This window comes from Mus musculus, chromosome 7, assembly GCF_000001635.26.
Source record: "Mus musculus strain C57BL/6J chromosome 7, GRCm38.p6 C57BL/6J".
NCBI lineage: Eukaryota > Metazoa > Chordata > Mammalia > Rodentia > Muridae > Mus > Mus musculus.
Window position 1 is genome coordinate 124,338,548 of NC_000073.6, and position 22,491 is coordinate 124,361,038.

At 41.7% G+C, this 22,491-nt stretch overlaps 1 protein-coding gene across 3 annotated transcripts in view; it reads left to right on the top strand.

Moving 5' to 3' along the window:
* Positions 1 to 22,491, top strand: part of Hs3st4 (heparan sulfate (glucosamine) 3-O-sulfotransferase 4) — a 416,624-nt gene that overhangs the window by 356,182 nt on the left and 37,951 nt on the right. The window contains exon 1 of one of the 3 annotated variants that reach the window (XM_030242862.1): positions 19,831 to 20,000. The exons of the other annotated variants lie outside the window; for them this stretch is intronic. The gene's annotated coding sequence lies outside the window, so the exon portion shown is untranslated. Of the gene's footprint in view, positions 1 to 19,830; positions 20,001 to 22,491 lie in introns of those variants that run through there. 3 annotated transcript variants of the gene reach the window in all.

Consider the following 22,491-nt stretch of genomic DNA (forward strand, 5'->3'; position numbering starts at 1 on the left):
CAGATAGAAGAAAATTAGAGATCAGATGCGGGCACCTTGCATGAGCTCCTTAGTTCTGTGAGAAAAGAGCCCAACAAGACAATAGACCATTCTGTGAAGGTTCTACGCTTCAGAATAGGGGACTGCCTGGGCCAGGAAGTGGCAGTGGGTGGGTTGTGAGCATGAGGATGGGGGGACGAGATAGGGGCTTTTCCGAGGGGAAACTAGGAAAGGGGAGATCATTATCGACAGTACCTGTACTTGACAAAACAAATGTCTGTCCCTTTAGATAGAGTGACAGGGTTGTTTGGAGGGTACATGTTTGCAGGGTCTCTGCAAACTGGGCGTATTACCCTGGGCACGTGTCCCTCTGGTAACAGAAAAGGGAAACTCACTGCCAGTGAAACTGAGGGTTTTGACACAGGAGGTTCTAATTACCAGGAAACAGAATGTCCCTACAGAAGTGCATATTAAAGGCATTCCTGTATAAGGATCTCCTTATAAACACTCTGCAAAACTCAAATGATTGCTCACTTCTCTTAGAGACCCTGTTTTCAAGTCTATAACCAAAGGGAGGACATCACTTTGTAGCCTGAGACATTAGACTGTTTTTTTTAGACACCAGGTCTATGTCTAGAACAAATGCCTATGGAGATTTTATATAGTAAACTTTGGCATCAGGGTCTGTGCCATGGACCAATGATGCAGACTGGTAGAGACATGTGGGCCTTAGGAGTTTGACCAGGTAGAAAATTCGATGCCAACATATGGAGTTGTAAGTAGAGGGGTGAGGCAGCTTGTCATAACCACAGGTGTGGCCAAGAAGAGTGACCCATCTTTCATAATCCCTCTTAAAAATACTTCTGAGTCTCCATAAACAAGCATGGAATCTAGAGAAAAATCTTCATACTTTCTGAGCAAATGGGACTTCTAACGTACCCAAAACTACTTCCAACCAACGTGTTCCTAAGCTCTTGCTGGAAAGAAGTGCTGGATCAGACTCAGTAGAAGTCTGGTCCTTTAACACCCAGCTCCAGTCACTAATAGTGTAGAATAATTCGTCCCCTCTCTCTCTGCAGTCAAAGATGCTCTGGTGCAACTTCATTCTGTCACTGATTGGTTGTGTGGTCTGTCAATTTCTGTTGCTTCACTGGTACCCAGTTGCATCTACAAGACCATGGGCAGAAGTCACTGTCCTCTATGACTGAGGTGACCCTGAAAAACCATCAAAAAATAGATGTCACTAGCCAGTAACAAAGCAGAGTTAGTTCTCCTTGCTTAAAACATTACCCAAGAGAATTCAGAATACTTTCATGACCTCATGCTCAAAGCATACTAATAGAATGCACACGGTGGGTATTTGTCCTTCTCTGTACCTCTGCATGTAAGCCAAAGGTTAATTTCCTCCTTCACATGGTTCACACTGAGAAAGCTCTTTCCTAGGGACAGACACTATTCTAATTTTTTCTACAAAGATTAGCTTGGCTTCATGTGGGAATGAAGCAACCTATTCACTGCACAGGAAGAGCCTTCAGCTGTAAGGTACACTGTTGTCAAGGCTAACTATAACACCAGTATGTAGTGCATTATGACATCAGAGAGATTGTTAAAAGTGATCTTAAAGTCCATACATCACATGAATATTCTGCTTTCACTGTGGATAGTCAGTTTCTAGGGACAGAGGTAAGGGCTTCTATGTAATTTTCATACTACCCAGAACTTGAGAGGAGATCTGAATCCTGTCCACATGATTTCAAAGCTCATGCTCCTAATCACTTCATTAAGCCTCTCTCAGTCAACCGATGAACAACATTTCAGGCAGAATCATCTATAACCTCAATTGTATGCCCTTCAAGGCTCAAGTGGTCACTTGACACTGCTCATTTTTGAGGTAATGGAAGGAAATTATAGAATAAGTGCAAAACCCTGAAAAAAATAGACCATTAAAATATCTAATGCATGAGCTATAATTTGGCATTTTAGGATATTGTTTTGTTCTCAACACCAAATGCCTTTTAATATTTGGATGGATTTGTTTGACTTTTGCACATTCAACTTTGTGTGTGATATTAAGAAGATATTGCAGGTAAAAGTTAGCTTCCTGATAAATCATGTACAGAAATGACTTCAGTTCTCCACTCTTGCTTGGATCCACACTCTTTGCAATTCAGTATTGCAGCCTCTTCCATGAAGAACTGGCATCTATTTCCATGTCTTACAAAGCAGGGCTTAGCTGTGCCATGCTTTCACCAACAGATTGTTGTATGAATAAGATGGCTGGTTCTGACATTAGGGTCCAAGAAGTCTTCTGAGATTTGACCTTCTGGATCTAAGCTCCCCTCTTGAGAGTAAATCCAAGGTAGTTGACTGGGAATCCAAGGCCACAATAGCCAAAGACTAATAATCTCATCTGAAGACATCCTCAACAGCAGAGTCCCCAGGCCTCAGTAACTCCAACTCAAACCAGATGAACACAGCCCAGATAACAAAACCTGAACCCAGTCAACCACCACACTCGGGAGGATAGCAAATGGCAATTATTTACGTTCCCAGAGTTTTCAGAATGTTTGTTAGGCAGCGAGAGCTAACTGATAGAGCTTCTGTCTCAGAGCATTGATAAATGAACAGAAGGATGAGATAGCTGGTGACAAATGTATAAAATTCCAGGGCGAGCGTTTACCTTGGAAGAATATTTTACATTTACTTTTCACAGAAAACATCCCTATTGAAATAACTCCATTTTTTTTTCTTTATCCAGTTTCTATAGCAACCTGATACTTTTGTTCTCTACCCTGGTCTTCCTGATCATATCACTTCGCAGTTAGTCAACATGATGTTGGAACCTTGGTTGTTATGGTAACCTAGGACTTTTCTTTTTTTTTTTTTAAGTCTATTCCATTGACATTGTTTTTTAGGAGCCCTGAGATTTAGTCTTATACTCATCTGGAGAAACTTGTGGTGCTGAGCTCAAAGCACCTCAGTTACCATTCCTCTGGGGAGAAATTCTTCATTAAAGCCTCCTTCCAGAAACCACAGACATTCTGTGCTTTTATGGATTTTTCTTATTTAAATGCCTCCTAGAATTTTGGTGAATAGTAAAGTATGTTTTAAAAGTCCTAAAAGAGTCTGAATTGCTAATAGAAAACATGTGTAGCCGAATCGTCATCAATTATGCATGAAGCCCCATAGGCAACACACCACAGAGCTCCTAAAAGCCAGCAGATAAGATTCTTCATGACTTGGAGGGTAGCTTCATGCACCAGCCCACTATAGACTTATCCCTGGGAGGAGATGGGAGGAGATGCGGGCAGGGAGAGAGGGAGGAGCCTGAAGGGCCACAGGGTTAGAGAATTCCACAGGAGACTCAAAACAAGGGAACAGACAGGGAGTCAGGCATTTAAGTCCAAAGCACACTCCAGAGGGGAAAGAAACTATTGTATTCTTAGAGATATAATAGTTTGCAACAGGCCTAGGGCAGTCACACACTTGAAGCTTTTCTTATATTCAAAGAATCATGAAATACTTAACGGTTCTGAAATGGAGGCATATATTTGTTACTGTTCTTATTGCTGCCACCAAATACCTGACATGAAGCAACTTAAGGGGAGAAGATTTATTTTGCCTCATGGTTTGTAAAGAGACAATCCATCAGGGTATGGAAGGCATGGCAGAAGGCGGCTTCTTGGGGGCAGGAATGTGTAGTGACTGTCTGTTACTCCTTGTTGTACTGGAATAGTATGAGTTCTGAACCAGGACTGGACTGCCACCCATAAGGCATATCTCCTAACAACCCACCTCCTTAATGTCCCACAGACCCTCAGAACAGTGTCACCAGCAGGGGACCAAGTGTTCAAACACGCAAACCTGCAGGGGACATTTCTCATTGAAACCATAACAAGACGTCTACAAACTATTTGCATCTGATGCTTTTCCTAATGAAAGCAGGATGTGATAAAGACACATCTGCTACAGGATAATTAGAAGATTATTTAAAAATACATTCATTAGTCATAGCCCAAAACCAATATCATGGCTCAGGTGTAAAGCTGTAGGACGTGCCAGGGAGGGAACAAGAAGGGTGGGGATGAAAACCTATTCTGCTCAGGCCCAAACATCACTGGATCTTGGATTATGGGCTTTTGTTTGCTTCACCCTTGTGCCTGTTCTGAACCACATTTGAACATCATGGGAGTGTATTTACACATATGTAAACTTACTTGGAGCATTCATTAGAAAGCAATCAGGGGCAGGTAGAAATATATGACTTATAAACAGTGCTTTATCTTCTGAACCAAAGAGCCCTATCTTGGTATCTATAGGTTTTGAGGGATCCAAGGGAAAAACATCAAATAAAACTAGATCTAGGTGGTGTGAGTAGAGTATAACCCTCCATGCTAGAAAAGCTGCTATCCCCCTGTGTGGGACCTTGAGTAGAGCCTTTCCTCTCTGAGACTGAGTCTTAACTCCCATAGACCATGCAGATTATATCATATGGGACCATTCCTAGGCAAATGAGCCAGGAATCTATAACAAAGAGCTGTTGCATTTCAGAAGAAAAAGGCAATTTAGCCGATCTACAAGGAGCCCAATTCATCACCTGCCTGCTTTCTAGAAAGCTTATGTGTTTGTCCTAACTGTGGTGCTATGCATGGGCCACCAGCACTAATGCTAGGCATCAAGCTAGTGATCTCTTGAGCTCTGAGGCTGGAGAAGATACACTTGTGGCAGGCAGAGGATATAACACACTGGTTAAGCAATTATTTATTGTATAGAAACCCTTGAGTTCCCCAAAATTGCATAAACAAACTCCAAAATTTAAGGCAGTGCCCAAAAGATCGTAACTCTGGTCTTTTGCCTAAGAGGCAGAAGAATAACTGGTGAATGCATGTTTGTAATGTGGAGGAAATCACTATGATTAATCTCAGAAGCTTAAATGGTATATTACTTGCAAAGGTGTAGAACAGAGTCTAACAAATAGTGAACCATACCCTGATTCTTTTTTTTATTTTTATTAGGTATTTTCCTCATTTACATTTCCAATGCTATCCCAAAAGTCCCCCATACCCTCCCCCCCCCCCGACTCCCCTACCCACCCACTCCCACTTTTTGGCCCTGGCATTCCCCTGTACCGGGGCATATAAAGTTTGCAAGTCCAATGGGCCTCTCTTTCCAGTGATGGCCAACTAGGCCATCTTTTGATACATATGCGCTAGAGTCAAGAGCTCAGGGGTACTGGTTAGTTCATAATGTTGTTCCACCTATAGGGTTGCAGATCCCTTTAGCTCCTTGGGTACTTTCTCTAGCTCCTCCATTGGGGGCCCTGTGATCCATCCAATAGCTGACTGTGAGCATCCACTTCTGTGTTTGCTAGGCCCCGGCATAGTCTCACAAGAGAGACCTCTATCTGGGTCCTTTCAGCAAAATCTTGCTAGTGTGTGCAATCATACCCTGATTCTTATTATTGTTTTATTCACTTGTTTAACCAGCAGACATGAATCAAGAACTTCCTCTGTGATTCAGATTACTCTGTGTAATGTCCATTAGAGAGAGTTCTTTTTTTTTATTTTTTTTAATTAGGTATTTTCCTCGTTTACATTTTCAATGCTATCCCAAAAGTCCGCCCAATCCTAGAGAGAGTTCTTGTCAGCATCTCAGTTACCAAGAAGCAAGGCACAGCCCCAACTCATGGAACATTGCTCCAACACTGATGTCAGTGCCAAGCCTGGACTTTGTGTAGCGTTAAAATAACACTTAAGCCCCATACATACAATTTCAATTTGCAGGCTTTCAGTGCTTTGACTCTCTAGGTTGTGGTGCTAACATCTCAACAATCATGAAAGCACTGCATGCACTGTGCAATTCAGGACCTTCTACTGATATTCTACCACAGAGTAGCCTGCTTTGGAGTTGTGATGCTGTCTTCCCCTTCTATTGCTGTGATAAAATTCCCAACAAAGGCAAATTAAGAAAAGAAGTATTCATTTTTTCTCACAATTCAAGCTTATCACGCACCACAGCGTGAGGAGTGTGAGGGAACTGGTCGTACCACATCTGTAGTCAAGAAACAGCATAGCAAGTGCCTTCTTAGTGCTTATATTGCATATTTTTTACTATGCAAATGTTTGTGAAGGTAGATATGTGCACATGAGTACAGGCTCCCATGAGGCTAGAGACATTGGATCTCCTGGAGCTGGAGTTACAAGTAGTTGTGAACCACCGTGCTGGTAGAAACCAAAACTGGGTCCTCTGCAAGAGCAATAGAGCTCTTCATAGCTGCACCAGCTCTCCATCCCTAAGATATCAAATCCTATACTCAGTGTAGACAGGGCTTCTCACCTCATTTAGTCTGATCAAGAGAACTCTGCATGTGCATAGTCCTGACTCCCAGGTAATTGGAGGTCTTCTTTAGTTGACCACGGAGATTAACCAACACAGCTGTTAAACATGTGGATTTGTATTTGTTTTCTGCCAGTCCTAGCTCCTGTTACCTTCAGGCAGCTATTTTACTGTATTTGTTCTTGATCCCTTTGCTACATCTGAGGTTACAGGACTTAGCAAGACAAGGTCTGTATTTAAGTGTCAGTGTTCTGCTTGGCCACTGTGATGACATCACAGAAACGCACATTATTATTGCTCTGCATTACTTATCATTCATTGGTTCCAATTCTGGTTGTTTAATTTGAATAGTTTAGTCATCCCTTATCTGTTTTTAAGTTTCCTAACTAAGTGTCCTTCAGGTTATGACATAGACTAACACTTTGTGTTATTTTTGCTCTCTAAAAACAGGAAGTCTTAGTTCCCCCACAGTTTCTAGAAGAGTTCTTTACCCGAGCCCCACCCATGAAAATTCTGCTTAAAATTTTATTGAACCCCTCCCCAAGCTAAGTTATTTCCTAGTTTTGTGGCTAGAAAAGTGTAATGTATGTTTAGCCTTCTTTGCAAGTAGGTCAAGATCTCACATCATTTCAAGACATGGGATCCTGTAAACACTTATGAATACCTAGTATATCATCACAAATTGAATTGAAATTCTTGAGAAATGATATGTCATGATCCTTAGCTGTCTGGATGTGAATACGAGAATTTAATTTAATTATCTTATAAGATATATCCCCAAAAGCCTTCCTGATGCTGTGAACATAACCCCAATTACTCATTCATGCTGCCATGGATTTTTGTTACTACTAAAAAGAATTCATTATTTAAAGTTTTATTACTGTTAACTGAAAACATTATTATTATTAACTAAAAATGTATAACTATGTATATAAATTAATAATATTATTAATAGTAATATCTTATATGTATTATATAAATTGTATATACAGGAAATGACATGATGCAAACTAACCATCTTTGAAGCTGTACCTGAAATTGTACATTCAGATAGGCTCAGAATTGGGCATAAACTAAACAGTTATACTGATGAGTATTGCCAGTCGTCAGTACTGTGAGGACACCCACCTGAAGAGAACAGAGCTGGGAGGAATTACCCCAGCATTTGAGCATGGAGGAAATAAAGAGTAGGGAACAAGGTAAACAGCTAGCTTCTGCTGCATTATTGTCCCCCCAAAATACTTACCTGTCCCATGCTTCTGTGGAGTGGCTCTCCCACCCTTCTCCCCAAGGAACATCCCAGTGGCCACACTCTGCTATCTGGTCAACCACTGTGCTGGGTGTTTACAGGAGTGCCTTGGCCTTGTACATTCTAGATTGTCTTTGCATTATGGTCATCTCTGGCCTCTCAGAGGATGAATCAAAGCAGGAACTGCAAGATACCTTAGGCCTAGGTGTAAACTTTTGCCCCTTACTTTTCACAGCTCTTTGGTTTGACATTGCTGTGACCAACAACAAGCTTGTACTTAAGGCAGGAAGGAAATAGATTCCATCTTTGGTGAGGACCAGGTACAGAATGTTGTAAATTAGCATGGTCACAGAAAGTGCAACAGCCTAAGGACCTTTATGACAACAGCCACAAGTAACTGGAGATTGGCTTGTTTTCTGCCCACTTTTGTTTCTGCCCAGACTGCCTCTTGTTGCTACCATCTCAAACCTACCTCACCACCTTAGCCTCATGGTCTTCAGTGTTTTATTCTGGATTCATTGCCTCCTGACATGTGGTACAAAACTGTGTTTTTGTGCCTACTCCATGGGTAGCACGCCAACCCCAGCACAGCATGGACTTTGTTGATTTTGCTTGCTTGGCATATCCCTAGGACTCAACAAATACCTACTGCATGCATTAATTGAGTGAGTGAGTGAGTGTGTGTGTGTGTATATGTGTGTGTGTGTGTATGTATTTAAATGAATGGTTATTCCAAGCCCTCTGATAACCCTCAGAGATGAACATGTATGTATGTGTCATTGGATGGTAGAGTGTAGCCTATAAGAAGAACAAGTAGCCAAATAAAGCCTATTGCAAGAATAAGTGCTTTAATAAAGCAAAAGCCCCCAAACCAAACCAAATGAAACCAAACGAAACCAAACCCAGACCTGTGCATGTGGCCCAGATCTCAGCATTGTATATTTGTTAGTTAGCAGCAGCCAATTTACTGAGTCTTATTAGATAGTCTTGGCTGCTATGGTTTAGTAATGTGCAAAGTATTATGCTTTAGAGAGATTAAAATTATTTTCAGCATTAAACAGGATATAGCTGAGCTGATGCACAGATATATCTTGAATATAGATCCCCAGACCAGAAAGATTATAAGACATTAAATCTATGTAAATTCAACTATTCATTGATGTTTAAGCAAATTCAACAAGAGATTTGACTTCAGGGCTTCACAGACAAATAGATACGGTTAGGGAAAAATGCATATTGCTGTCTTGAACCATCCTGCTGTATTCCCCTGGAAAATTCCACAGCTGAGTGGCTGTCTAACAGGTCACAGTTGAGAGCCCAAGCAATTATGCCAGAGTGTGTTAATAATAAAACAGGGAAACGACTATGTTTCTCTTGTATGAAGATGAAAGCAGCTGTTGATACCAATTCAGAAAAATGATAGGGATAGGAGCAGCCCTCCTTGTTGTCAGGACGAAAAGAAAGGACCCCCTCCCAGGAATGTCTCAGCCCCCTTTGCTGGTAACCAGGGCTGCAGGTGCCGTCGTCAACATGTCAGTCGGTGGCAGAGGCAGGCAGATATAGCTGACAAAGGCTGCCCTGAGCTGGAGCCTGGGTAGTCTGAGACATAATAAACGAGCTGCCTCTGCACGATAAACGACAGCTGTGACTAAAGGAATAAACAGAATAATCTGGACTTACATGAGCCACAGGGGGCTTTTGGCAGCATGCAAATTCGCAAACTTATCAAATGTAGCCTCTGAAAATGAAGAGCTCTTTTGAAACCGGCAGTCAAGGGGAAGTGGTGAAGCTGACATGCGTGGAGTTGCTCAGGAGCCAAGGCTGGCAGAATGGAAAGCCCTGCTGTTTCCATGGGCCTGTCGATAAACACAGAAATGACAGCAAGGATAGCAGTGAACTCTTATTGGACTCTTGCTCTCTGCCGGGCATTTGATAGGCAACGTGTAATTATGACTTGTCACAGAAACTTAGTGGGGAGAGCTGTACAGATGGGCAAACTAAGGCTAAGCTAGGATTTGTCCTTGGCTCTGTCTGATTCCAGAATGTCTACTATCATATGCAAAGCAATTCATATGGAGGAGGAGCACCAAAGAACGTCCTCATGAGGATATGTCTCGGCTCTTCCGTGTGCCTGTTCTAGACTCTATTTCAGATGATCCATGAAGGTGTAGTGCTGAGCTGCTTTATCAGAGGAAACCAACGATTGTAGCCACAGAGGGAGATCTGCTGAGTGCTCGGCATGTTTTGTGTGACATTCTGTGTTAACCATGTTTTGTGTGATGTTCCGTGGTAGCCATGTTTTGAGATAATGTAATGTGTTTTTATGTAACTGTCCTAACAAATACCATAAACCCGGGTGCTGTTGCTAACCTGGCTTTAAAGATGAGGACAATGAAATACCATGTGGGGAAACTGGGAGGGAGGAAATTTAAAGCTTCATCCCTTTGCTCTTCTGAGCGCTTCTCCATGGCTCCACCCCTGCTTGGAGACTGGAATCAAGAAGCCAGGGCAAGCTGAGCATGGTTGTAATTCCAGCAGTCAGAGGCAGGCCAGAGGCAGAGAGGATTATAAATTCAAGACCAGTCTGAGTTACACATCAAGGTCTGGCTTCAAAAAAAAAAAAAAAAAAACCAAAACCAACCAAACAAACAAACAAATTAAGAAGTCATGGAAGAAAAGCACCCTCTCCTTTTTCCAGCCAACATTTTCTAAAGTTCTGGATTTTGTCTTCTTAGCTACAAGGGATTTAGAATACAGAATAGAACAAAATCAGACTCCACTTCCCATGAGATATCTGTCTTTTACTACATGTGCACTTGTGGAATGAATGCAAGGATGTGTTACCTGATAAAATCTAGGACAGATAGATCAGATAGCCAAAGTCTTAAGCAGCTGATTTAAGTCTAGTTCTGCTAAAACACCGATCTGACTCTATCTTTAGGTATGGATCCCAAGAAAGTCCAGTGAGGGAGGGATGGACAGAAAGAAGAGGAGTGGAATAGCATGCACTCCATCAAACACACACATCTCAGTGTAGGCAGTGGAAGCATGGGCCATGGGGAATCTCTGAAAGATCAGAGGAGTGTCTCCTAGGGATGCTCTAAACCCTGTCCAGCATTCCTTGGTCATTGGTTGGTGGCTCACCCTAGGATATTAGCTCTTCTGCTCTGGCCTCTGCTTGGGCTAAATGGCCTCCAGAAGCCAAGGAAAGACTTCAAACAAGGAGTCATAGGTGCTGATGGTTTCCATGTGCTATACTGGCTTCTGTGGGAAGAGTGACATAGGAAGATGTGGGTAGATTATCAACATCTCTTCCATCCTTGCCAATAAAAAGGTATCTGTAGACCCACTGCATACTTATTGGAGGTGAACAAAATCAGATTCTATCTCTTCCATACTGAATCAAATTTTGATGTGAAAATACTCTAAGTGATACACATCATTAGAGTAGCTAGACTCCAGGCCTTTCTTCCAACATCATTATTCAGTAGATGTCTCTTGAAAATCTCAGATGTGCTTGACACTGAGAGATGCTGAGGAATGGGCAACAGTATCTAGGTCCCTATATTAGTAGAGATTTCTCAAGTACTATACAATGTGACCACTGAAGAATACAGTGTTCAACGAGGTCCACTGAGGACAATCCTCTGCTGAGGCTCAAAGCAGGGGTGATATTTCAATTGAATCCCCCAAGGACAAGGAAGGTTTGTTTGGATAAAGAAATCAAGGCCTGGAAGCCACATAGAGAACACCAAGTAATTTAGGGACTGTTGGCCAAGCCAGACCCTGTAAAATTGGAAATGGAAACAACAGATCTGGCATGACAGGAATCTGTAGAGCATAGCCTGTGTGAAGGGATGATCTGAGCATCTTATTTTGTCTATCATTGATATTGCCTCAAGATCTGCAGACCATGACATGAGTATCTATTCTTCCTGGAGTCACATGTTCTAAGCTGTGAGTAGCTGTTCTTCCTGGAATCACATGTTCTATTCCATAAGTAGCCATCCTTCCTAGAGTCACACTCTCTAGCCTGTGATTGAGACTATGTGATTGTCATCTATCTTTGACCACTTCATGGTCTTGCCCTTGTTTCTTCGAAATTCATTTAGACACTCCCTAACTTTCCCCTTCTCTTCCTAAGAAGTCATAATTTACCTTTTAGAATCCCAAAATGTTTTTTTAATGGTCCTTTTACAACTATAAAAGAAACAGGTGAAAAAATCAGGTACACAGTATTTCTAACCAATATTCCATTTTGGCTAATGGTTTGATTTTGGGTACCTTATCTAACTTTTCTGCAGCAAGTTTCCTCATGCATTAATAATTCTATGGTGAACCAATCTAATGTGAGTTATGTTTTTTTGTGCCTTACTCGAGTATATTTCAAGCCCTAGAAAGTTAAGCAGGGTCATATGACTCATTTGTGCAAACTGGTATGTGGCACAGTGGGTAAGAGCTGATTCTCTGTCTGCTTTTACCATTGAGTAACAAAATTTCAGCTTTGTGTTTAAGTGGTAACTTTGACAGATGGTCAGGTACCCAATATCCCATAGCCTGCAGCCTGATCTTCATGGAGCAACCTAACTCTATCTCTTTGCTTCTTGCCAAATGCATTGCACATGATATGTAAGAAAGAAAGAAAATGTCTTTGTTGTTTGAGGACACTGGAGTGTGAGGACTGATGCCTGCCATAGCATACTGGCATACAGGCATCCAACACAGGGACTTGCTGCAATGACTGCATATCATGAGTGTTTATGCAGCTACCAGCACAAAGAAAGTGTGCAGTGTGTGGAAGCCACTGCTAATGATCTTCAAGGCTAAGATGAAGCCCTGTGGCCTCCATGGTGTTCTTCCTGTATGCTCTGACCTCTGGCCACACAGAAACCACAGTAGTTTATTTGTTGGTCTTTCTCCCACGGCTCTTAGCAACTTGAAAATAGAAAAGAAGCCTATCATTTCTTTCATTTTCCCCCCAGCTTTAGACAATGTGGATGTTTGGGGTTTTCAATGTATCAAACTGAATAGGCTGCATTAATTTGAATATATCTGTAGCTTTTACAACCGTCCCGAGTATTGTCTGCATTTACTCTGAGCATGGCTAATCCAAAAATCTGAAATCTTTCAAAACTCAAAACTGTATAAACGTCAACATAATGCTCAAAACGTTTTGGATTTGATAGTCTTTCTGCCTCTTCTTCCAAAGCCTCACCCACAGCTGAGGAGTTCCTGGTCCTTGATGCCTACATTGTAGGAAAGTCACTATTTTTCAGGGTTGCAGCTGTGATGGGCTGCCCGTGTGCTGGTCCATGGCTGATGCCCATGCACATTCTCTAAGCACTGGCTATATTCAGTGGGTCAGAAGACCATACTTGGTTAGGAAGAAGAAGTGGGACAGAAGGGAAGGGGATGGATTTTAATAAGAAACACTATATATTTTTTCATATGATGAAATTCTCAACTGATAAATAAAAACTATCTTTACAAGTTTAGAATTTGAGATCATCTCCAATTTTGAACTTTCAGATTAGGTATGTCTAATTTGCCACATCTGTGTAGATAGCTTAAAATGCATCACTATTTCTGGTCACAGACATTTGAGAGAAGGAATGTTCAGCTTAGATTGTTCTTCATTGCTTCTTCTCTCTGCCAGCCTTCATTGTGTCTATCCATCAAAACCATACCTTAAGCAAAGAAAGTTCAGTGCTAATATGAACTAAGGGTCCTTAAACATATTCTTTTTTAAAAAGGCAGGAAATAAAAAAGCTTAGACTTTGGTCTCCTAAGGTCTCTGCCACAAGTGCTCTGCCTGGAAAAAGTAAAACTGGCCACAGATAATATAAGAACAGATATGTATTGTTGGCTTTAATGAAATGTCATGTACAGCACTTGGCTGATCTGTGATATAGATGAACTACCGTTGTTGAATTCCAGTATGAGTAAGTTAAATTTCAATCCACAAAGAGCTAAATAAAGGTAATAATTTCACCTGTAACAAGTGCTTTAGATAAGAAAAATCAGCAATATAGTGAAGTCATTATGGCCTCTTTCCAGGATGTGTATATGAAAGAAACCCAAGAAATCTTCAAGGATCTGGGGTAAAGGAGATTATGGAGACGAGTTAAGTGCAAATGTGCTGAGACATGATCAAGCCTGCTGTGTGGATGGACAGAAAGACCTTGTCTCAGACACAGCTTCTGGAAAGTTGGGACTTTGCTTAATGCTCTAATTCCCCTGGCTTCCTTTACTCTCTTACTCCTGGGCAGGTCCCATGGATGAGCTTTCATAGTGACTGTCCCTGCTGAACATTTCCAAATTCAGTTGCCTGGAAGTGGTTATTATGCCTATCTTGGGTTCTGCTTATCCAAGCCAAACAGACTTAATTTGTCAAATGCCTCTCTGAGATTTCAGGGCCTCCAGCCATGAGTTATCTATAGAGATGTCTCATTATCAATGCAGCCAGGGACTTCGAAAGTGGCCTCTTTGCTGAGACTGGGGCTCTTCAGTCCTCCTTCCTCTTGCTTTTCTTTCTGGAGTCAACCCTCAAAGCCAACACCTCAGCTAATCTCTTATTTGTTTTGCAAGATTATAGGAATCGAAGGACTGAATGCTTCCCATTTGGAACAGGGAACACGCTTCTATTCTCATCTCTTGTCTCAGAGGTTTTTAGTCTGCCAACCAGAGGAGTAGAGTTTGTGATAGGTTTCTTTGTTCTTTATGAATCCCTTGAGTCTGGGGCTGCTAATGACTCTCTTGTGTTCCCTACAGGCCCTGCCTCTGAATATAACCCACCTTCATCCATTGGCTTGCAGTTGTGAACAATGCATGGATTCCAAGATAAGCACATTTGATAATTTTATGCTGATAGGCTTTTCACTCTGGCATTGCTATGGTTTGAATCTGAGATGCCCCCTAAAGGCTTGTGTTTTGAGTGTTTCCAATTGGTCGGGCTGTTTTAAAACTCAGTCTATTTAGAAAGAGGAGCCTAGCTATAAAAAGCAGGTCATTGTGGGCAGGGCTTTGTGTGTATATCATCCCCCTTCCCAGGACACTTCCTGGCTGTCCATCATACTCCCAGCACCATGATCTCAAAAATCTGCTCAAAATCTGCAAGGTCAAGAACCTCCGGGTGGCACTCTCAGAAACTGAGAACACAGATGAGTAATTCTTAAGTAATCTTTGCCAGGTATTTGGTCACAGGTATGAGAAAAGTAAATTATATGGACATTCTAGGGCCTCTGGAAAGGACCTAACTATATAAAACGAGGCTTAAGACAAGGCTCTAGAGAAATTCTGACTCTCCCCAAGTTATTCTTCGGTTTTGGAAGAGTCAATTTACTCCTTATTATAACCTCAGAAATACCATCTTAACCTGGGATACTGACCACAGTACTCACTGTGGGCTGTATAGGGACTAATTAACATAGTATATGTAAAAGTGAAGCTGGCCCCCTAAGTTATTCAAAAAATACTTATTAAGTGACTACTATGCCTGTGTAAGTATCCAGCATTAGCACAGAGGACAAGAAACCATCAAAGCAGCACTAAGTTTACCTGTACCACACTGGGACAAAGAAAGACAATGAGATCCTGCTGTGGCTTGAGTGCTATTTGAACAGCCCATTGTGATAATTTAAATATTATCTCAATGACTCCTATGAAAAAAGTAGTTATTAACTCTAAGCCACACACTAGAAAATTGAGGGTGAAGGAAGTCATGGGATTTGCCCAAGGTCATCAGACAACAAGAGCACTGTTGGGAACTGAGTCTGTGTTGATTTGTCTCTGAACCAGTGTCTTCAACCTGGAAGACATGCTACTTAATTAGAGTGGAAGTGTTGTAGGACACCCAGGTCCTTGGCTGCCTCATACAGGCTGGGAAGGTAGTTAGTTCATTCCAATTAAACCCATGGGAGACATGCCTCAAATACCTACAGGAATACTCATATTTGGATCTATCTTGCTTTTCTAGAGGAGAGCAGAATCTATGATAATGGTTGTATAGAGCGCTTAGCGTATGCCTCAGTTCTTGTATGTTCTTCAGAAATGTGTTTGTACTATGTACTGAGGAGTCCTTAAGGCTCCTAAGATTATATAACATGTGTTAACCATAAAGACACATAGTATTAAAATTCCACAGTGTATCAAAGAGGTCCCTGAAGCCATATAAAACCCCAGGTCTCGTGCTCCGAAAAGCATAATGTATGGGTTTGTTTAAAGACAAATCAATGGTTTTAGTAGTGACTTGGGAAATGAAATGGAGAGAGATTTGTTCATAGATGAGGGACCCAGAAAAATCTCAGAAAGGGGTTGATATTTGGCTTGAGTACAAGAGAATAACTAGGGGATGGTGGGGCTTTTAGTCATTTTACTATCTTGCAGATATTGGGTGTTTAGTTTTATAGCTATAATTTTGTTGTCACACTACATTAAGGATGTTTTACATAGGAGAAAATGGATTTCACTAAGGTATAGGGAGTGGGGGTCATATGCACACAGATATACACATAAATGTATGGGAGCCAGGGTACCCTTCCCTGGGAGTTCTTCCTCAGGAGTTGTCCACCTGTCTTTCTTCCTCCCTCCCTTGTTGGTTTGGAGCTTCTCAGGTAGGCTAGGCTATCAAACCAGAAACCCCCTTGAATCTACCTGACTCACCCCAACTTTCCTCACCCTGTGCTGAAATTTGAAGCATGTACTACCACCTTGCCTGAATTTTTCATGTAGGTTCTAGTGATCCAACTCAGGCTCTAGGTCTTGCAAAGCAAACTGAGCTAATGGCCCATTCTTTTATTTTATTTATTTATTTATTTATTTATTTTTGGTTTTTCGAGACAGGGTTTCTCTGTATAGCTCTGGCTGTCCTGGAACTCACTTTGTAGACCAGGCTGGCCTTGAACTCAGAAATCTGACTGCCTCTGCCTCCTGAGTGCTGGGATTAAAGGTATGCGCCACCATGCCCGGCTCCTAATGGCCCATTCTTGAGATTCAGTTCCTTAAGGTAGACCTGTCTGTCTATGGCTAGTTATATTACATGAACTGAACTCCTGACTAACTGTCATAAACCTACTGAATCTTAGCAGCAGGGTGACAGTTGGGGACGAATGAAAACATAGCTGTAGTATATTAAGCAAAGTGACTCAGAAAGACAAAACACACCATATTCTTCCTCATGTGTGGATTCCTAGACATCAATGTGTACATGTGTCTGTCTACATCATTGTAGATGTGGATAAAATCTGAACATCTAGAAAAGAGATGAAGGAAGGGTATGCATATGTACATTTTGTTTGAAAATGTAATTACATCCAACATTTATACATTTTAAAACAAGTTTAAAGTAAAGCTCTCTGACTTAAAGTCAAGCTAGTCTCTGTTTAAGCCTAAGCTCTCCCAGTTCTACGCTGTAGAAGTATGGCAGAACAGCTCGTGTCTCTGACCCTTAAAACTGACATCTTGGACATGAGCTAACAGAAGATGCTGTATGAGCATCAAATAGAACTTGGCCATGGCAGGCCTGGGATGCATTTGCCCAGCTTGTTACTCTCTCCTTTCCTCAATCATCATGTTGCCATTTCTGTATTGATGGACACACCCCTGTGTTTTTCTTGAGGCTTGTTCCTGTTTTGTTTTTATAGTCCCGCAGATCACAAGAGCATGCATCATAGACTTATGATTTTATCCAGCTGTATTCGGCCTTGCTTTCCAGATTGTCAGCATCACTGGGTAGAGATAGAGCCTGTGGAAGAATCTAGAACAAGAGTTGACCCTTAGCAGGTGTGCATGAAATCCTTGGTAGATGGATGAAGTGCGGAGAGCCATTTCACCTTAATACACATTGATTACTTCTTTCATTTTTGCCTCTTCACAATTAATCCCTGACAACGTCTTTCACAACTGCACGCTTAAACCTTTCAGTTTTATGATATCTAATTTTGTTGGATGGCCAGCACCTGCATTTATGAGCCCAGATGTAACATTGGCAATGACAGGCTGTGGCCTGTGCCCCCATTCGCTGCTCGCTAGCTGTCACTGTTAAGTGATACATTTCTTGCAAGCAACCATGGTTATCCAGAGCATTATTTTTTTCTAACCTTCTCATGTGGCATGTGCTGATTAATTGTTCTTTAAATACTTTGGGGGTTCTAGTTTCCACCTGTTTGCTGTGTGACACCTGAAAATGTAGTGTGTAAGAATCTGGTGGCATTACTTGCAAAGCCCCTGAAGGGACTCTCATTTATATAATTTGTCCATTAAAGAGAGCAGCAGGCATGTTGCTGGCCATGCAGAGTGGGCACCTCTGAGTGGCTCAGATGCATTTACTTACAATGAATAGGAATTCAATCTTCTTGACTTGGTTAGAGCAAGCCCCAAGCTGTGCTGGTAAGTAAATAATGAGCCACCTGCTCACCAGGAGCCTTTATCTTCCCATTAAGAGACAAGCTGGCACTGAGATTTGGGGTTCAGAAGAACCAAGACTTACTAATGGAGAAAAGGACACCTGGCATGTCATTGAGCACAATTGACCTCAGGACTTACCCCTCCAGAGCTCTGTGTTTCCCATCACCTAAACAGTGAACAGGTCTTCTGGCTTAAACAGTTTAATACTTCCAGAATGGTACGTTTCTCATCATCTCTGCCGTTTCACGCTGAGCTAACAGCTCCTGTCTGGATCGTGTGTATACAGCTTTATTTTATGACACTCCCACTTCAAACTTTTCCTTCCTGGCCCTGCCCCTATTCAACTCGTTCTTCCAAAAGTAGTTCAAATTATGACTTGAAACACAATGGTTTTGATTACACAGAACACATAGCTAACAGCTCTGTAATGGCCTCCTAATTCTCTTCAGATTGTCATTCAACTCCTTAGTATTGATGCTTATCCTAAGAGGTTGGAGTCAGGTAATGTGGCTTAATCTACAGGAGGAACTTGGCACATTTCCTGGAATACAGTAAGTTTAGATAAAAATATCTATTGGATATATTAGTTATTGGTTGGTATGGTACTGTTTTGATTTGGTGGCTGGTTGTGGTAGTAGTTGTTGGTATTTGTAGTTGTTTATGATGATTTTAGTAGCTATGCTAGTTGTTGACTATCTTTAGTTGCTTTTGTGGTAGTGTCTAATTGGTTATAGGGGCTGGTCAGTGAAGAGGCCGACGGTTCTGGTTACAGATACCTTACATGGCAATGTCTGCTTGTTTGTGGTGTGGGCTGCAATGGCATATGCTTCAGGAAGAGGGTGGCTCACTTATTTACTGCATTTGTTGTGATTGATGGGTGGTAGTGTTACATGGGTTGTGATTGTTGTTGGAAATGACCAGTTCTTGTGGTGACTGTGTTAGTTGTTTATAATATCTAGCTCTGTTGATTGGTGGTGATATTGTTTGGCTGGTTGTGACACAAGGCAGGCTTATGAACTCACACCGTTTAAATTTAAGATACAAGTCTCCAAACGTGCTTGCTCCTTTAGCTAACCTTTGTGACTGACAAAGGAGATGCTTACAAGTGTGATATTGTACACATGAGAATTTACTCAGTGAGAACCCTATGTCTATGACCTGGAGGTTCAGCCCATAAGTCAAACTCTGGCTTGTTTTATTTGTCCTTGGCATCTTAACAAGTAGGACCATCTCCTTCAATTTGCAACCAAACAGGTCTCCTTATTTTCTTCTAATTCCAGATGCACTGGATAAAGTTTCTCTTCCCCACCTTAGTCTCCAGCAAGACTGACTCCAATTCAATGGGCCATACGGACTGTATTTTAACCCAGAGAAATCAAAATCTACACAGCCAATTTTGCAGAATATAGGTAGCCATTGTCTTCTAATATAGAAGAGACAAAAGTTAGAAGAAAAACTGTGTTGGTGTGAGTTTTCCTCAGAGCACTTGATGCTTGTGCTATGGTTCCTGCAACAGCTGGGGTGCAGGTGGCCTAGGCTGGGCACCTACAGACTCCTGATGCACAGTGGTAATTCAGAACTCCCACCTCCAAGGTGCTTCCCAGAAGTCCTGTAGCTGAGCCCCTTCCCCAGTGCCTTCCAGAGAAAGTATGTATGAAGGACCAACTTATTTATGAGCCCTATGAATAAAAACAGGGCCATCTGCATCTGCAGACTGTGAATGGTGGCTTCAATCTGGGTGTCAGAGTATAGCTTTTCCCTTTCTGCCAGCTGAGAACAGATGGCTTACATCCCTGATACCCTGACAGCACTGATGGCGAGTATACAGAGCATGCTTTTTTCATGCATTTTTTTTTTTTTTTGAGGGCCTGGTGGAGGTGGAAGGTTTGGTGCGGCAGTCAGAATGTTTACGATTCCTGTTGGAAAAAGTGACCACAGACAAAGTATCAATGTGGAGTCTAAAGAACACTTGAAAAGACAAGTGTGTTTGGAGGAAAGAGGATTGAAGCTCCGCGTGTGCTGAGTGCAGTTGGTATTCTCATGCTTGGTCTTACTTTACCTCTGGGGCTAATTTACTTCTGAAAAGTGTGTTGTTTGAGTCCTTTGTCTTTAAATTCTACGTCTTCTGCTATGACAGAGGACAGCTTTTTTTTTTTTAATCTATCAGTGAGTTGGGAATGCTCTAACTTCATGATAGCTAATCTTGCCTAAGACAATTATAGACTAGTGAAGCACACTTGAGGGTGTGTCTATGAGAGTCTCTCCAGAGGTGGCTGGAACACAGACTAGCAGTTGAGTAGGGAGGATCTCGCAGGAATGTGAGTGGCAGCATAGACAGAGGGCCAAGATGGAGCAAAGGCAGGAGGAGGAATTTCTGTAGCCTTGTCCTCTGCTGTCACTCCGCTTCCTGACCTCCATGCTGTGAGTGGCTGAGCTCCCTCAGACTTGATTCAGACTTGATTCTCTATCTCACCACAGGCCCAGAAGCCCAGAACCAGCTGAGCACGAAACCATGAACTGAAATTAATCTTTCTCCCTTGGAATGTTTTTATCTTAGGTATCTATCACAGGGGGAAAGGGCTGACTGATAACACCCTTCAGCCCTAGACTATGCAACCATTCCTCTCTGTTCTGTTGTCCATAGAGGAGTAGGGCTTCTCTCTGGAAGGTCTCCGGGGGTATTGTGGGAAAATGCAGGGGGGAGGGGGGCTTCCTCTATCAGACTCACGATAGACAAAATATTCTTACCTTATCATTTTCACCAATTCTCATTTTATAATATATTTACTAGGCCTGCTATGAAGCAATCTGGAGTAGCAGATCCATTTAAAACCTTAAGAAATAACAGTTTCTTCCGTCTCTGTGACTTCCATAATTACATTGTTAATTACTTTGAGAAAAAACAAATAAACCAAAAACCAGAAAGTGACTTAGGTTAGTTGAGAAATTTTCCTGGGTTCACACAACTGGAATAACAGGATTAGAATTGAACCCTTATATCCGGCCCATAGTGCAATATTCACCTGGAGATTAAGAAGTGAATAAGTTGCCTGCAATCTCTCAGAGTGCATTTGTTTGGGACTTCAAAGTCATTAATCATTCATTGAGCTGAGCCCATGTTGGCTAGCACTCCCCAAGATGTAGGGCCTAAAAGACATCAAAATGCTTGTAAATAAAGCATCCACAGCTTCCTGGAGGATCATTTCCTTCTACTCTGCAAAGAAATGTGGCAAGGGTATACCAGATTTCTCACAGGAATAAGATCCTTCTCAATAACGGATAAGACCCGAAGAGCTGAGCACATAAAAGTAACCAGATTCATAAAGGTGACCTGCAAATCCTACACTGTCGCACAGCAGGTCTCCCTGTGGAGACCCCGGGGGGCCATGGAGAAGATTTGTGCCACCATCCAAAGGGCATGTGATCATAAATAATCGTAAGAGATTTTAATTTGGGGATGCTGAGCCTCCAAGCAACAACAAAGACTCGCTAAAACTGAGTTATGGGGAAAGATGGCACAATGCCAGAAAAGGCTGGGAAACTCTTGCCTCCCTGTCCCTGAAAGAGCATTGAGAGACTGGTGAAGAGCCCACAGACAGAGATGAGAGCACAGTGGACCCTTTGCTCACACAACAGATCCTCAATTTAGTAGGGTAGGTTAAGAAGTCACCCCTGGATGCTAACTCAGCACATAATCAACATTATTCTCAAGAATTCCTTAAATTTCCCATGAACTACAGTCTATGGGGTTTTATTAATACAACCCCCAACTTCTCTTAGGTACACTCAGGTTTGAGAACTGCTAATGTAGACTAGAGGAAGAGATAGCAGTGCTTATGTGTAGGTGACTGGACACTTTAGTCAAACTGCCTTCAAGATAAGCCTTAACTTGGAAAGGGATGCTCTGGAATTAGAAAATGCATCTTCTTTCTTGTGATTGTCTACTTCGTTATTAATATTAAGGGCTTGTTACATTAATACACATTATCAGATGTGCTGTTAGATGAATTAATCAATAGCTTCATTAAAAATATCTAGCAATAATCTGACACATGATTAATTGGCAACTGAATATAAATTTTACCTGATCAGATACACACATCCTTTTTAAAACAATAGATAACTTGGCCACTTGTCCCTTACATTTCAAGGAAGCACTGGTTATTATCTTTCATCTTTCATATCCTTGTACATTGGCTTTACAATATATTAGATTCACTGTGTTGCTTTAGTCTCCCCTCTATTGATGGTTCCAGGGACTCATGGGAAAAATATAAATGGAGGCAGTGTTCTATGGAGCTTCAGATAGGGATATAGGGTAAGACAGCATATGATAAACAATCACTAGCATGAACCCAGCAATAGAGCATGTATGTTTTCCTTTCAAAGGGCCAGGAATCCCCCAACAGGGGGACATTTGGAGTGGATAGAAAGTTAGCATTTACCAGGTTCTTACTTTATCAAGAGCTAAGAACTTCACCCATATGCGGTTTTCAACAAAGGTACTAATATAATTAGGATCA